The sequence below is a fragment of the Pleurodeles waltl genome, chromosome 1_2, assembly GCF_031143425.1.
Source record: "Pleurodeles waltl isolate 20211129_DDA chromosome 1_2, aPleWal1.hap1.20221129, whole genome shotgun sequence".
Lineage (NCBI taxonomy): Eukaryota > Metazoa > Chordata > Amphibia > Caudata > Salamandridae > Pleurodeles > Pleurodeles waltl.
This window is the reverse complement of record NC_090437.1, coordinates 1,281,820,094-1,281,838,615: the sequence shown is the minus strand read 5'-3', so window position 1 is coordinate 1,281,838,615 and position 18,522 is coordinate 1,281,820,094.

Here is an 18,522-nt window from a genome sequence, read left to right as displayed (position 1 = left end):
ATCCAACTCCCAGACTCACATGCCCTCCCCTCAAATTAACTTCTACCTCCCTATACTAATACTAATACAATACTATACTCATATTTCTCTACACTAAACCACCACTAATCCTTTTGGGTTCCGGAGTAGCATGCTACTCGTCAAAAAGTGCTTTGACGCCTCGTCAGGTGTAGTAAGCGCTATATAAATACAATTACAACTACAAAATGGAAAAAGAGGATGGGGGGCACGCAGCCTCCCTCCCTGGGCCGTTTTTGGCCCCAGGGAACCCAACTCCCAGGGCTCAGCCAATTTTAGGAAGGGGAAGGAGGCTCCGTGGCCTCCCTCAATGGGCGATTTTTGCCCCGGTGACCTGGCCAATTAAATGTATATATATATATATATATATATATATATATATATATATATATATATATATATATAATAATATTTGAATCATGCGCTTCCTTACTTCAAGAGTTAATTCCTGGAGCAATTCAACAAAGCTTTTATACTCATACTTATTTCGGCCATGTTTCACCACCCCATCGGCTTTTCCCCTCACAGAGACACAACCCTTTTAGAGCTTACCAGAGGCTTCAAGGCAAAATGTTGTTGCTGAATTTAAACACCCAAAAAATTACAATAAAAACATTGTCAGTGGCGAGTTGTCAGTGGTTTACATACTGTAACATGCTAGTCTGCTATTGCCTTTTGTACACAGTAGGGGTCTCCCTTTCAGTGCAGACACACTGTTAAGAGAGACAACTCCTGAGCTCGAATAAAGCGCAGCATTATGGCATTTATCTCTGAAGAAAAATTACTTCCGTGATCACATAATCCCACAGATACCAGGTCACAGGAAGCCAGTCATGCTGTAACTATAAATCACCAGCGTCAGCCCCCAGGGGGCTCGGAGTCCTTCAGCTTCTTCTGACCTAGTCTTCCTGGAGGCCCACTAGGAGGTGCCCTTTTCATTCATCTGTTTGTAACAAAGCTTCAAGGGCAAAGTGATGAAAAAAGGGTGACGATGCTTTAGGCAGCATCGTTACCCTACTTTGTAAAAGACAACATTAAACCCCTTCCCATGCTTATTTCTACCAGAACTCTTTAGATCTATGTATAAGCTGAGGCATAACTCGCAACAAGGGAAGAAAAAATACTAAAGGGCAATTAAGGGAAGCCTAGCAACTCCTAAAGTAAATTGAAGCATTTGCATATCTTTTCTTTATTTTAAAGCATTTAGTAGAGTGAAAACGTAGCTCCAAGTAAGTGTGACTCACTTTGCAAAAAAGGTTTTTATTGTAGCAAGGGATCTTGGAGAATTACAGAATCTCTCGAACAATTATTTTTCCTAATCAGTTTAGCAGACTTAGGATTGAGGATGCTGTAGTCAGTAGGCTCTGAGGCCAGGGTTTTACGTGCAGTTTGTGCACTGGGGGGGAATGCAATGCACGAGGTCAGCCACAGTGCTCCATCAGCATTGCATGATGTTTGGAATGGTAGATTGTATTGCTTCCCACAATGCACTGCAGGTCTGTAGTGATAGTGTGGAATATTTAAAAAGGGCACATGATTTCAGCCACACTAGTCAGTTCATTACAGACTGCAGAATGTGCTCTCTTCCCCACAGTAGAGAGGTTCTGGCGGGGGTGCATTTCTGTACTGACCGTCTGCGTAGAATTGCCCTCTAAAAGTCAAGACTCTGAAAGATGTTCTGATAGGGTAAGAGAAAGTGCCCTCGTGTGTTTCACAAGGAATCAGCAGGCCCAGTGGGACTGCAGGGTAAAGGAGTCTGTCTCCCCCTTGAATTTGTGGCTGGATCCCTCCAGAAATACTCTTGAAGTTTGTGAACTGTGGGAGCATTCAGTGCCATGCACACTTTTCTCTTCAATAATTTCATTGCAAGTGTAGCAGTAATATTATCAATAATGTCAGAGAAGATGTCATGAGTGATGCAATGTGTGGGATAATCACCAGTGAATGGCGAGGGCACGAGTTATAGTTACATGCCATAGCTAGTTTAGTACGTTACGTTATTACTGAACATTTGCCCTAATGTTAATGTTACTTTAACTCTTCTAGGTTTTTTTTTTAACATAAAGTAATATTTTCTTACCATATGTAAAGTCAAGCCCCTGCCACACAAAGCTGAAGGGGTATTGTCCTACAGTCAAGCCATTCTTCCAAACCACCGCAGGCAGCCAACTCCATTCTGTGGGATTGGCTGCAGGCCCCCCCTCCCCAAGCCTGGTCAGGCCCTGTGGACTGCTTCCCATGGGGCTATTTGGTATGTAAAAAGGGAGGGGGCTGCATACCCTCCCAGAGGCTTCAAAGGACCCACGGCCCCATCCCCAGCGATGTATCTGATTAAAAAAGAGGAGGAGGCCACACACACTCCCTTCGTGAGCCTATTATGGCCCCTGGGACCCCATCCCCCAGGCCTTTACCATGTTGGGGACTGTGAAGGGAGCCCAGGGACTCCGTGGCCCCAGCCAGCTTCCTGCATAGTGTGTGAGCCAGCATTGCTTCTATCCGGAGGGAGCATCTTTTTTCTGCTTGTTCCTTCCAGGCATGAGCAATATGTGTTCTATTTCCCTGCCCCCATTCATGCACGCAGGAAACTAAAGTCTGCTCCCAGCTGTGTGAGAGAAGGCTTCCATGTTTGCTCCCGTTTGGCTGTATATTTAAAAATTCACCATACAGGAGAAAACATGTGTTTCCTGCCCTGAATTTCGTTTTTTGTTTGCCTTGGGACTCTGTCCACTTTAACACTGCTCAGTCCTTAAAACATGGTAACATTGGGTGATTCTCAATTGGCATAATTAGTTTACTTATAAGTCCCTAGTAAAGTGGTACGACATGTACCTAGAGCCTGTAAATTAAATGCTGGTAGTGGGCTTGCAGCACTTGTTGTGCCACCCACTTACTCAGCCTTGTAAACCTGTCTCAGGCCTGCCATTGCAGCCCAAGAGTGCAGCAAAATACATCTTTTGCCAGGCTCAAACCTGCCTTTTTAATACATATAAGTATCCCTACGTTAGACCTTTTATAGCCACAGGGCAGGTTGCAATGTATTTAAAAAGTAGGACATGCAAAATTAAGTTTTGCATGTCCTGGAAGTGAAAACCTCCTCAATTCGTGTTTACCTATTGCAAGGCCTGCTTCTCCTAAAGGATAACATTGAAGTTACCTAATTACCTTTAATAAGCTGCACCTTCCAAATAGTTACATGTCAACAGCACATGTGAATTGTAATGTAAAATCCTCTTTAATGGTGATGTCAGAATTTTGTTTGCAAGTTTGAAAATGCCACTTCTTGAAAGTTAAAAGAACAGATGATGGACGGAATGCTGAATAGTACAAACATTCACCCCCAGCCTCAGATCTGGGTTTAATCCATTGCTTTTAGAAAAATGGCATTTTACTGCCTTAGCCATTTAGTGCTTGGAGCCTGTGCCTGGGTCACATGACTTTGTGTAGTTGGCATTGTGTATTGTGTATTCTTTCAAGACAGCCACATACAATAGAGAGCTTAGGAGTGCCTGGATGGGCCATCGCTGCAGGATGGGAGGGTAGAGTTAGGCACAGCCCCTCTTACAGCTGAAAAGTCTGTGTCCTGGCTTCATGCAAAGGAACCCCCTGTAGTTAGTCTGAAGCCAGGAAGGGAGGGCATGTGTACTTCACATGCATGCCTCTAGAAGCTTCTTCCCACTTCAAAGGCACAATTGTGTATGGAAACTAGACCTCAGACACCAACTCTACAGTACACTTCTGGACTCATGGATACTCTGGAGGAACTGCTGCCCTGCTGTGCTGACCTGCTGCCCTCTTGACTGTAGCTTCATCTTGAACCCAGGGCTCCCAGAGTGACTCAGAGGGTTAGTCTGCTGGCCTCCTTATTTGAGTCTCAGGGACATAAAAGGCTCCCAGATCATATAAAACTTAAAGTATATGTCCTACTTGTTAAATACTTTGCACCATTCCCTCTGAGCTGTTCAGGACCTACCCTAGGGTGACTTATATGTACTGAAAAGGCAAAAGGTATGGGGATGACCCCGCAGAAAGGACCAAGTTCAATATATGGGTATATAAATATATATCTATATGTATAGAATATTGCTCTTTTTGCTGCAAATTTAAGTTTAATCATTTTATCTTCTGCCAAGGTTGTCAGACATTTTTTATTTCTTTTTTAGATTCCAGTTTGTTTTGGATTTTTCAGTTTGTTCCGAATTATTATTGTTATTTGAATAAATCAATTTGTTTTCCTGTTGGTAACTTTGAATAGTAATGACGTTTTGGTTCTTTTTCTGCTTAGAACTGCTCCACTACTTGTTATGTTTAAAGCCTCCATTGTTTGTGTTATATAGATCAATTCTTTATTCTATGTTTCAGTGAGGATTATCACCAATTTGATCTTGCGGAGTAATCTGTATCAATGTATGCGAGTTTGTGCTAAATCATTGTGTATTGTTGGGCAGAAACTCAGTCCCTTCTTTAAAACTGATGATCCTATATCTGACATGCTTCTGTGTCATACATTTACAACCGTCATTTCATTGATTCTTGATTCTGTTTCTTCTCGTCCGTGTAAATTCTTGCTCTTAGCTTTGTATCCTTTGCCCCTTTGTCTGTGGCTGGTTTTCCTGTGGCTCCTCATCCTCAATTTATTCATCTCCCTCCCTCCCCTTTAAGATGCTTCTCATCTTTTGTGTCATTGCTTTTGCTCATGGACGAGGTGCATTGTGTCCAAAAAACAGTTTGTTTACAACTGAATTCTAGGTTTCTTTTTCTGTGTTTTTTTCTGCACTGGAGTCTATGTGTTATTGAAATGATTCATTACTAGTTGTTTCTACTGTAGTTGGATCCAACATTTCATTTTGTCTAAAGTTGCTGAACCTCTTGGCAAATGTAAATAACTTGCCCTCCTTGTAGCCTTCTTTCTCTCTGTGGAATTTAACCAATTTCATAGATTTGACTTCCTCTGCATGTCATTCCAAATGTGTCCCAATTTTTGCTTTTAATTTCTTTTGTTCCTCATTGAGGTCCACTTTTCCCAATTCCTGGTCAGTTTCCCTTTATTGTGTTTTTTCCTTGTAAAGCTACCTCGGTATGTTTAGTCCATTGTTCCACCAAGGGATGATTTCAAAGTATGATTCCCCCAATCCTGTAATAGAGGTATATTTTTATAATTGTGACTTGACATCAGATAAATCCGAAGTCCTTGAGGCACTCTCTGTACTTCCAAGTATTCTTTTAGATTGGATACTTGTCATTTATTAATTTCTTTCAGAGACAATTTTTTTCTAGTTCTGAAGTTTGATCTTTACATCTATCATTTTGGATTCATTTTGTTTTGTTACTTTAGATTCCACACATATGGATGGGTTGTCAATTTGCCTCACATGTATCCAGTTGGAGTGATTGTTATTTCTTTCTGTGCTTTGTTGCACCCAACTCCTTCCACTCAATAGTTTTTTTTGTGCAGTTCCATATGCTGAGTAGAATTAAATTTTGAAACAATTCAAATTTGGGAGGACCCCTTTTACCCCATTAGCTTATTTTCTTTTTCTCAAACAATCACCCCTACATTCGATCTTTGAATCCTGGGATTTGTCCAAAACGTCACTGCCCTCCCATTGCGGTGTGCCAAAACCTTCAACCATTTGGAAGGAGGAATATGGAGTGAGATGGCATTTTGCGTCTCGTTGCAGCATTGGCTGCCTTTGTCTGATCAATCTGTATTATTTCATTTGGTTCTACAGTTTGGCGCTCTTTTCGCGGGGGGAGGGAGCTGCACACAATGGTAGAACTTGGCTGTCAATTTTCCAAATACTTTGTGTTGCTAAAAAACAACCAAAAGTGTCTGCACTCAGGGGGTGATGTGATTTATGTAATGATTCACACACTAGTCCAATATGTTTCGGCCCTTCTGGGACCTTCATCATGGCATAAGTCACTAGTACTTCTGCGCTGTTGTTATTCTTCTTCCGTAGATCACATCATTTCCTGTTCATGTTACAGTTCATGGGACATGTAACTTCTACATCTCCAGTGTCTATAAAGTGACTCTCCTCTGTAAATTGTGCAGAAATCCTACTCCTCTAATGTTGACAAAGTGCAATTATGTTGGGAATTGTGCAATAGCTAAAAGCAACTGTTCAATCCATCCATGTTGTACTTGATTGAAATAGATTAGTGCCCGGAAGCTAGAGTGGCAAACATTCATGATTACAGTGTAGTAATTTTGATGTTATTTTGAAGATTTCTGTCCCCATTGTAATAATATATCAGCGATGATAATTAATTTCTGGCAAGAAAAAATCATTCCCTGGTGTAATGAAAGAGAACATCTTGATTTGTGCATTCAGATAAGGTGGGAAAAAAAGTAAAAAGCAAAATAAATGAAACAATCATGGGACAATCACTTATATTAAAAATAGATACATTTCTAAAAAAAAGTGCAATATGATAAAAAAAGGAGTAAAATCAAATTTGGAATACTGTCCTCTGAAACATAAGCAACTTTTCAGAAATGGGCCAAAACAGTTGCATTCGTCATGAAAAATTGAACATATGACTCCCACAGTTCGAGACGACGATACAAGGAGCACACAGAAGGTGTTGTCACTTTCTGTGTGGAAACTTATGATTGTTTTTTAAGGTGATTCTTGTTTACAATATTGAGACAGTTATTCTACTAACCCTGCATAATATTAGTCTGATTTCCCTACAGAGCAGGAGCCATGTTTCTACAATTGACTAAAGCAGTGTGCCCTTTCTGGTATGGTCTGCCATATCAAGTACACTCATCCACTGCACCACGTTTGCCACTAATAGTTAGTTGAGGTGTTTTGGGGCAAGAAAGACATTCCCTCTTTCACGTGCTTCTTTGGGGGTCAGTGAGTTAAGGCAAGTTCAGTTTTGACACCCCGTGTCTCTTCTGTAGGTGATTATGGGCCCATTCCTCAATTGTTGTGCTAGTATGGTCTCTATTTGTAAGCTATGCAACTGTTTTTCCAGATTTTTTTATTTTTTGTTTTTTTAAATTCTACTGAAAATATTATCATCCGTATTTGATTTGACTCTTCTTTTATTTTGTGTCTGTAATAACCAATTTCTGCTTTTGCTCAATGCTTTAGTTAGACATTTTTTTATTATTAAAGTGCATTCATGTTTATGTTATTTGGAAACTTTGTGTGCCCATTATATTAATGATGATAATTAATGTCTGGCACGACAAAATCATTACTTGGTGTAGTCAAAGAGAACATTTTGATTTGTCAACTTAGATCAGGTGGGAACAAACCAAAAAGCAAAATGAATGGAACAATCATGGGACAATTATATATATATAGAGAACTGACAAAATTGCTAAAAAGTATGAATCCGCACCATAGGAAATAAAATAGTTTAATGTGATAAACAAAGGATCCTGCACACTGATGCTTATAGAGTGGTGAGGGCTTACTGCAAACATAAGCCTGCAGGATCCAATAGAAAGCCAAGTCTAATTCCTCCCTCAACAGAAACCCAGTAAAAGAAATCTCTTGAATGCCCCAACACAGGCCTCCACCTTGGACTCTGAACCATGTTAGCTCATGGGAAAGGCTTCAAGTGTCTGAAATACACACTACAGATCACCATCAGCTAGTTTGGTGTGTCTCCGTACAGGCATGAGAGGTGTCTAATAGATTATGCACAAGAGAATCCTTGCTGTAGATTTCACCAGAGGTAGATCTAAGCATTTCTACAGATGACTTTGCTGACTGAGTAGACAGTGGTTAGGACAGAAAGTTTGAGTAAAGTGAAAATTGTAGAGTAGGAAACCCCTATTTGCGGGAATCACAAGCCGTCTAGGATCTTAGAATTGAAAATATTTAGTTGGAGTTCAAGTTCCAAAGACATGGCTAACAAATACTCCCAAGCAGTTTCAAGTAAATAGTTCAGAGGTTCCTGGGATGCAGACATTATTCAGGCTTTGTTTAATATACGTAGGCTATAGCTACAGGCTGTGTAAAAATGGGGATTCAATCACTCAATCAGGATTTATAAAGCGCAGCTAATCACCCGATAGGGAATCCAGGCGCTTGGCAGCCAGCATGGCCTTTACAGCAAAGCAAAACTTTATTTTTCGCCTACAAGACTCCCCTCATTTCTGCCCGACCGAGGACATGGCTCCAACTAGTGGGGAAAATCCTTGATCCATCACAGTGGTCGGAGTGCCAGACAACATTTTACCTTCTAAGGCCAGCTAATATGTTGATTAGATTATGGCACATCCTATAAACTAACCCCTTAACAGGTTGACATACTTTTTGAAATATCGGGACTGATTCTCATTCAACATACCCACAGGGTATATACAAGAAATGTTTTAGGGCACCGGTGATGTGAGGTGATACAACGTCCCCCTCCCCGCACACCTTGCGCCGCCCTGCCCCAACAAATCCCAGCGAGCCACTCCTGGAATAAATAGACAACTCTTCCGTAGCAAAGGTCTATCACACAGTGATTTCACGTGAATAGTAACTGAATCTTGGAGAGGTCATATCTATGAACCGATCATCTTTTCATTATCAAAGCGCTGTAGCACATATCACACTATAGGCCTGATGTACGACCATTTCCTTTTGCGACTCGCAAATTGCAAATTTTTGCGACTCTCATTTTTCGAGTTGTAAAAGGAAATGTACTAATGTTTCACAGATACACTTAGCGATTCCCAAAGGGGTCGCAGTTGGCCTCCCTCATCAATGTTCATGAGGCAGGTCGCAATTTGGGACCCATTGGGAATTGGCAATCACACAGGGATGGTGGCCTGCTAGGGACAGCAGACCACCATGTCTGTGTTTGCTTTTAAATAAAGCAACTTTTTTTTTTTTAAAGGAAAATGGCATGTGTTTCAAAAGGAAAGTAAAACACTTCTGTTTCATTTATTAAGGATGGGACCACTTCCTGCTCTTAAAAAAACATGTTCGCTACCATTCACAAAGAGGAAGGAGTCCCCTGGGGACCCCTTCCTGTGCGCAACTGGCTTACCACCTACTTGAAGTAGGTGGTAAACTGCAATTGTTTTGCGATCACATTCTGGTCTCAAAACTATCGTACACCCCCCTGTGACTTGCTATTAAGAAGAGACGCCTTTGGCACGTCCCTTCCTAATAGCGACTTGCAAGACCTATTTTGCAGGTCGGTAATAGAGTACTGACTCGCAAAATAGGGTTTGTACATGATAGAGGCCGTTTCAGCAGACAAATCTCAGTTTGCGACCGCTAAAAACTGTTGTACATCTGGCCCCTAGACTGTTTTGGTAATATATATTGAAAGATACAAGTAATTTTAGTCTGGAACTAGCCATGCGAGAAAGACCGCCCTCTCCGGTCCTCTATAAAGGTAATAACTCATCTTTCCAAACTTAAAGGTAGCCTACTGCTTAATACTTTAAGGGCCCAATTCACAAAGTTACTTATATGTAGTAAAGTTATGAGTGTGGACTCTTTGCCTTCGAAAATATCCACACTCGGGGCGAAATCTTCATTCATGCCCAGCGAGTGCAGATTTCCGCCAAAAATGCGGAGACTCTGCTAAGAGTGCGGAGATTCCACACTCATAACTTTACTACACATAAGTACCTCTGTGAATCGGGCCCTAAGACTGGAGGAAGTGTCAGAAAGAAGGAAAGAGGTGGGTGGTTATTGCAGCAGAATAAAGAATAAAAAATTCAGGAGTAATGCAGCAATGATTCACTGGTGGGTCTGTGAACTAAGAAATTATTCCTTGACATTTCCACTAAAGGCATTCAATTGTGAACAAAACATAAAGCTTTCATGATGGGGAGTGTAACTAGGCAACCATTGTGGAGATGCAGCTTGAGATCATTGCCCATTGAAAACCCTATCAATTATACCATTAATAGGATCAATATTCGGGTGAATGGTCACAAGAGTTATACAGCGCTCCATGGATCATTTAGTAGTTTCCGAAATATCTGAAGGCATAGGTTTTCAACCCTGTAACAGACTGTTCATAAGGCTCAACTTTATGAATGCGTTTTATCTCAAGGAAAGTCCCTCAGGGTACAATTTCATTCATGATGGACAGACACAGTCCCAGATATCTGAAGAAAGATAAGCTGTGTCGCTTCTGTGTTTCTCCGGGTCATGATTGTTTGTTCCTGTGCTTCCTCATGAAGCAGAAGATATATGTAAAAAAAAATTCCTCGCCTATATTTTTTCATAATAAGATGCCAGTATTTATTGTTTTAAACCAGCAGGTGCCTTTGGATCCCCTTGATCTTGTAAAACTCAGGGCCTCATTTACGAGGTTTTGAGATACAGTGCCTTCCTGTCCTTTTCCCCTGCGCTGGGTCACAATGGGCTGCCATGTGCCAATACAAGCATCCTTGCACCATGGTGCAGAGGTTTCTGTGTTGCAGGGATGATTGTTTTTTGTGCAGGAAGGATCACCACAAAAACAATAACAAAAAGCGCTTTCCTCTTTCAATGTGTGCTGCAGAATGCAGCAAATGTAGAAAAAAGAAAAACGAGAAGAAATAAAGGTATTTCTCCTCATTGCGCCTCCCTTACGCCTCCCCTGGGGAGACTTTGGGCCATATTCATACTTTGTTTGCGCCGCATTTGTGTCATTTGTTTTACGCAAATGCAGCGTAAACTTAACTCCATATTTATATTTTGATGCTAAACACGTCTAGCGTCAAAATATTGGAGTTTGCACCATTTATTGGATGCGTGAACCCACCTTGCGTCAATGAAATGCAAGGTAGGCGTTCCCATCCAAAAAAGTATGCTATCCTTATAGCGCCATATTTATCCCCCCTGTGCTAAAATGACACACAGGTGGGAGGCGGACCCAAATAATGGCGCTAAGCTTGCTTAGTGCCATTATGTAACGCCTGGGTCAGTTCAGGCATTAGGAGTCCTGTAGACCCATTCCATAAACGTCATGGAATGGGCCCACAGGTGCCCACCCCAAGCCCCAGGAACACCCCCAAGGACACCAGAGGGACACCAGAGGATGGGGGACCCTGCGTGGCACTGGGTGCAATGGCCATAATATAAGACAGGAGTCATGTGTTATGGATGGTTGTGCATCAGGAAATGAGGCTAGGCTGGTTGCCTCTAACCAACATTCCGTCATTTTTTGATGCTCAACCTCTATCCTTTTTGGAGGATATTCCCCCCTCCCTCGGACGAGGGCCAAGTCTTGCTAGATGGGGAGATCAGCAAGACCAAAATAGCACAGGCCATTTCTAACCTCCCATACCATAAATCACCAGGGAAGGATGGTTTTCCAGTGGAATTTTATAAATGGCCAGGTGAGGAGGTGGTCAATTACATATAGAAGGCCTTCCGGGAAGGTAACTGAGAGGGCTCAATGGGCACAATCTCCAATAGGGAAGTGATCGCGGTTATACCTAAAGCCAGACGGGACCCCCTTCTCTGTGGCAGCTATTGCCACATCTCCTTTCTGAATGGAGATATAAAAATCCTAGCCAGTGTCCTGGCAGCCCGTTTACGCAAGGTTATCCCGTCCTTAATACATCATACACAAGTGGGGGTTGTCTTGGAACGCACCTCTAGAAACTACCCCCGCACCCTCTCACATGCCCTGTGGGAAGCCAGAAATATGCCCGACAAAGTCTTAGCCTTATCCCTAGACGCTGAAAAAGCGATTGACCGTATTGAATGGGACTACTTGTTTGTGACCTTGCGGAAATTTGGTTTGGGCACAAATTCATTGTCAACGTTCATCTGCTATACAGTTGCCCCATGGCGCTGGTCAACTGTGAGGGCTTGCTATCAGAATCTTTTCCAATACGCAGAGGAACAAGACAAGGCTACCCCCTCTCATCACTCTTATTTCTGCTAGCTTTGGAATGGCTAGTGGACACCATCCGCCAGTTCCCTCTTCTTACTGGGATACCTCTTCAAGGATGGGTCTCCAAATTATATCTATATGCAGATGACATCCTACTTACCTTGGCAGACTTTGGCTGTTTCCTGCGGGCCTTTTTGAAAATCATTGATGGCTTTGCAACTCTGTCAGGATATTGGGTGAACTGGGACAAGAGCGAAGCATTGCCCCTCTCCATCATCACCACACAGGCAGCGTTACATGGCTTCCCATTCCGGTGGACGCCGCTTCGCCTCAAATATCTGGGGATCCTCGTCAACCGAGGATTAGAAAATATGATGGCAGATAACTTGGACCCACTCATTGCCCGTATGAATATGGACTTAGAGACATGGTCCCACCTGGGACTTTCCATGTGGGGAAGGGTACAGGTGGTAAGGATGGTTACATTACTGTGCTTCACTTATGTGTTAGACATGCTACCCATCCAAGCACCTCTATCGACCCTGACTGATTGATGCAGTGACAGAGCCTTTGTGTGGGGTTCCTCCTGACCCCGTTTATCATCAGCGAAATGTATGGCATGCTGCTCTTGCAGAGGCATGGGGTTTCTGCCAGTAGAACACTACACGCTTGCTCTCCACCTTTCCCAGTTACGGTATATGCTCCCCGGGGTACCAGATCCACCGCAGTGGGTCACTACGGTCTGATTGTTGCTGGCAAGCTCGGACGGACTCAGTGTTTTGTACAGTGCCAGTCCTCCACAACCATGCCTCGCCAACCCGATGTTGAGGGTGATGCAGGCAGTGTAGGGCACATCGCCTTCTTGGCATACATCCTTCTTTACACTTGCGGGCCCCTCTATGGGGAAATTACAACTTACATGTTGGAGGAGACACCGTCCATTGGGTGCAATGGAGTGCAGCCGGCATTGACAGTTTATACCAGATCATTAACAATGGTGCAGTTCAACTTTTTGAGAGAGGAATACAGCCTCCATCCTCGCCAAGGGTGGCAGTATCTACAACTTAAGCACTGCCTTCAACGTAGCATGGGAGCCATCCCCTTGATTACTCAGTTATCCCCTGTACTGTCTTATCTTAAGACTTGGGGCCACTTCAAGGGCATGATGGCGGGCATATATGATGTTTTTATACAGCATCTTTATTCACAGCCCCTCCTCGATACTTTATGCTCTGGATGGCAGACATGCCTCCAGATGGAGTTTGAAGCAGAGGACTGGACAAATATAATGGTGGCCCTGGACAGGGGTATCCGCAAAGCCCGTCTGAAGTTCTGTCTTTTTAAAATAATCCATATAATAATATTTTAACTAAGTGCTCCTTTTTGAGACCCTCAAAAACAGGCTTTCACAACATACTTTTTAATTTAGACCCTAGCCTTAATTCCTGTAATGGCTGCCATAACATTTTATCGATGTAGTGGTTGGCCAATCAATGAGGGGGTCCCTCTGGGAACCCCCACATGCCCTTTTGGGGCCAGAGTGTGGTCACCCCACCCCTTTATATCTGTTTAATTCATGTTCAGGATGCAGGGACAACAACATATTGTTCAGATAGTGGCCAGCCAATCAGGATTGACTTGACCCATTTAACGTGGCCAAATAGTACATATCAGAAAGTGAACAGTCCAGATATACCTAACTTTTAAATCCCTTCATGACCACTGTGAGCAACTATTTAAACACAAAGTTGTATCAGTGTTTGTTAAGTAAACTTTTTATGAGTCAGAAATTGTTTTTGGGCTCATAAAATGGTTACTGTGACACATACAGAATTGCAACTTGGAAAGAGTGAAAGGGGAGTGCCTTCCAAATTGCATTGGTATGTGTCAATGGTTGTGACTGCATCTGCTGTCACAAACTATTGACCCGTTATTGACTCCTCAACTGAGGTGTGTAGGAGGCTGGCCTGGTTTGTAGTGGGTACCTAAGGTACTTACACCTTATTTCATGTCCACTTATCCCTTATAAGTGAAATGTAGACAGTGTCTAGAAGCCAGGCTCTCTAGGGGTAGTGTGGATTAGCAGCCAACGCCTAACTAGGAGACATGCAAAGCTCATGCAATACCACTGTAGTCTCACAGTACTCTCACATAAGAAAGAAATAACTCTGTGTCACAAAAATAAAGGTACTTTATTTTGGTGACAGAAATGTCTTAAATACCTTAGAGACTATACTCCCTTAGGAGGTAAGTAATATACACAGTATATACACCAGAATGCAGAAATAGCTCTAAAAACAGTTAGAAAACAGTGCCAATAGTGAAAATCACAATAGTTAGAAATGTGCCTAGGGAGAACACAAACCATATACTGAAAATGTGGAATGCGAAAGTCGGTTTCCCACCTAGGCAAGTGTAGTGTGTAGAGGGGAAGGGAGGCAGGGAAACAGGGAAGTCTCTGCTTCACTTCAAGGGAGATTACTTTGTTCTTCTGGTGCAGGCTGAAGACAAGCAGTCCTCAGAGGATGCATGACCTGGAAAGAGTTGCTGGCAGGAGCTGAAGATACAATGTTGCAGAAGACGTCTTTGCTTCTTTGTTGCAGTTTGTAGAGTTCCTGAAGGGTCCAGATGCAGTTTTGTCAGTAGAAGGAAGTAAAGGATGCAGAGGATTCCTGCTGGAGTCTTGCAATCTGAGGAAACAACCAGAGGAGAGACCCTAAATAGCTCTTAAAGAGGGATTGGTCAGCTACACAGGTAAGCACCTATCAGGGGAGGGCTCTGATGTCACCTGCAGGCACTGGCCACTCAGATCCTCCCAAAGTGCCCCACCACCTTGGAATTCAAGATGGCAAAACCCAGGGGCACTCTGGAGGAGCTCTGGGCACCACCCCTGGGGTGGTGATGGACAGGGGAGTGATCACTCCCCTTTCCTTTGTCCAGTTTTGCACCAGAGCAGAGGCTACCTCTCCCATGCCTGTAACACCTATTTCCAAAGGGAGGGGGTGTAACACCCCTCTCCCAAAGGAAATGCTTTGTTCTGCCTTCCTGGGCTCTAGCTGCTTGAGAAACAGGAGGGAAAAAACCTGTCTGTGAGGTGGCAGCAGCTGGGACTGCCTGGAAAACCTCAGAAGGCTGTAATGGCAGTACTGGGGGTCCTCTAAGGAGCCCCATGAGTGCATGGAATCATACAACCAATGCTTGCAAAAGCCTTGGGGTATGATTCCAACATGTTTGATACCAAACATGGCCATATGCGGAGTTACTGTGAAGCTGTACATAGGTAGTGACCTATGTATAGTGTACGCGTAAAATGGCATCACCAAACTCACAAAGTCCGGGAAAATGGTTCTGGACGATGTGGAAGCACTTCTGCTAGTGTAGGGGTGCCCTCACACACAGGTACTCTGCACCCAGCCTTCAGGGTTAGAAAGCCTGATATATGGGTGACTTATAAGTGACTTGGTGCAGTTTAAATGGCAGTGAAAGGGTGCATGCACCATTTCACACAGGCTGCAAAGGCAGTCCTGTAGAAGCCTTGGTATGGGCTCCATATGGGTGGCAAAAGAAATGCTGCGGCCTATAGAGATCCCCTGGAACCCCAATGCCCTGGGTACCTGAGTACCATATACTAGGGACTTACAAAGGGTGACCAATATGACAATGTGGGATGAAATACTGGGTTACCAGTATGCAATGAAAACATTTAGAGGAGAGAGAGCATAAGCACTGGGGTCCTGGCTAGCAGGATCCCAGTGACACAGTCAAACACACTGACATCAGGCAGAAATTGGGGGTAAATGCCAAAAAGAGGGTACTTTCCTTCAAGGTGATATTTGGTTTGTAATGGGGAGGAGGCAACATCGACCCCTTTGGGAATCATGTTGACAGCCTCAGCAAAAGCAGCAGTGGTCCTTGTGATGTTTTTCCAAATGGAAAAAAACTTTCGTGTTTTTAAAAACAGCACCACTTCCTCTAAGGAATGGAGACTGTCATCAAAAAAATAAAGTTTTCCATTTGGAAATGTAAACACAGGGTGGGGGTCTGCTGCCTCTTGTCTTTGTAGCTAATCGCAGGTGGTCTTAAATTTGCACCTGCCTAATTAACATTTATTAGGCAGGTCACTGGAGGTCATTCTGTGACCCCTTGTGTATGATAATTTACAAACACTCTAAGAGCACATAGGTCAGTTTGCACAAAGGTGCATATTTATACTTTTTGATGCAGATAGCAGGATCGGGGAGTGGTCCGAGAAGCCACACTTCAGTACGAGAGTCTCAACTCTGGGCCACTGTGCTGTGCGTCACAAAAAAGTAGCCCAATCATGACTGAGTTCTGTGTACTGACAATAAAAATGTGTATTCCCTGTCTGCTGGGTACGTGAGCCTCTAGTAGTACACTAGCCAATGATCTGAGGATACGTCTACTAGAATTGCCCTGTCCTGATCTCTGCTGTCATCTATGGGTCCGGTCCTGTCAAGCACTGCGCCCCGGGCTAGATTCCAATCAGCCCCTATAAAAATGTGTATTCCCTGTCTGCTGGGTACGTGAGCCTCTAGTAGTACACTAGCCAATGATCTGAGGATACGTCTGCTAGAATTGCCCTGTCCTGATCTCTGCTGTCATCTATGGGTCCGGTCCTGTCAAGCACTGCGCCCCGGGCTAGATTCCAATCAGCCCCTATAATGGAACGGGTTGCCCCAATCTCGTTAAGAAGGCGATTGATTTGGGGGAGGAACAAGCGATTGGGGCCTGAAGGCGCATATGCTGAGCTGACACATAGCTAAGGATCCCCCCACCCTCAGTTTAGCGAACACATTTCTCCCCTCAGGATCAGACCCTGATTTAATAATAGTTACGGGCAGGGTCTTATGAAGCAAAATTGCCACTCCACATTTCCTAGGTGTCCCGCTCCCTGGCAGCCGCATCTTAGGGCAATAACTAAATATTGTTTTCCCTACACAGTCTTGGCGCAGTTTACTGGATTCAACATCATCAAGATGCTTCTCCTGAAGGAGAGTCACATCAGCCCTTTTTGACTGGAGATATGAGAGTACCTTCTTTAGTTTCACAAAGTGGGTCAACACAAGCCGTTGACGTTCCAGGACAGGACCTGGAGTGGGCGGGCGTGGAATGGGGCCTGACCGGCCATGACACCGATGGATGTGTGAGGCTGACTGAATGGGGGGATAGGAAGGCAGTTGGGAAGAGGTGCCAAATGGGGTGGGGGAGAGCCGTGGGAGAGAGATGGGGTGTATTATGGCTGGTATCTGGAACGAGAGGGAAATGTCTCACTCAGGTCCGGGGCAGTAAGGGGAGCGAGGGGTGCCAGGTGCCCACCTGGGGTGGCTAAAGGAAGTTAGAGTAGGGGAAAACAGAAGGGTGAAGAATAAGATGGGAGAGGGAGGTAAGATGGAGAGAGAGGGGGTAAGGGCTACACAGGGGAGAAAAAAAGAAGGGAGGAAAGTGAGGAAGGAAGAGGGGATAGCAAGGTTTGGTAACCGGGTAGAAGGGCAGGGCTTCCGGCTTTGGGTACGAGCAAGGCCCCAAGGGTTTGGGTCTGTGGATTTTAGGTCCGAACCTGTGGAGTCAGCACACCCAGAGGGGGCCTGGCAGGAGACATGGCGCACACGGCGAGCAGCGACACGAAGAATGGTGTCAAATGGGGCTGGACGTGGTGCCACAGGATCCTTGGGGGGGTCAAATTGGGTGTGTCTCCGGCTTCTTCTTCTTGGGTGGGGGAGGACACGAAGATACCAGCATAGATAAGGATAGCTAATAGTGGCACCCGTGGGGCCATGTTGGGTAATAACAGTGACATTGGACGGCCTTGGATACATTGACAGCTTGTCTTCTGCAACAACTTGAACAGTAGAACATCATAATACATAAGTCATGAGACAGAGTGGACATGAGTCCAGTAGATGGCAACATATAACTCAACAGCAGCGCTTTGCATTTTACATCTTACATGTTACAAAACCCTGTTTTAACACTAATATGAACATGGAACGCCAATGGGGCGATAGGTGAGAAGGGGAAGAAGGGATGACAGAAAGAAAGAACTGGTGCCAGAATAGAGCATTGCAGTAGACATCAGGGCTTAACACCGCCTGCTTATGGGCCACATCCATAATCTGAGTTCGCCACAACTAGGTCACATCACATAATAGCGTGCAGCGTAATACTCCTCCGTCTGTCTTTACACAGACGTAGTCCTCTCAGCTCCATCTCATCCCTCTGGTCCTACAGGATCCACGTGGCCGCTGCAGTTTCAGTTGGAGATGTGGAGAAGACTTATCTCTTTCTGACTGAAGGCTTGAATGTCCGACCCTTCCTTCCGTTCTGGGAATCCAAAAAAACAGTTTCTGCGGCTCCTATCCTCCAGGTCGGTAAGCTTACTGCATAGGTAGAGGAGTTCTTGATCTCGTTCCGGCATGGTATTAAGATGATCCTCCACTGCCGTTACACGCTGCTCCAGCCCGACACTCAGGACTGGAAACCCACGATGTCCAAGTGTATGAATTTCGTCTAAGCTGCCAGGGTAGATATAGTGGAGTCCATCCCTTCCAGTCTGCGACCTACAGCCGTAACTTCCTGAAGTATGAGTTCCATAGTTGTGTCCTGCACTGGGCAAGCTGTGGTGTGGTTCAAGTCCACTGGCTGTGGTCCCTTTTGGCAGAGGTCATTGAGCGTGAGTGT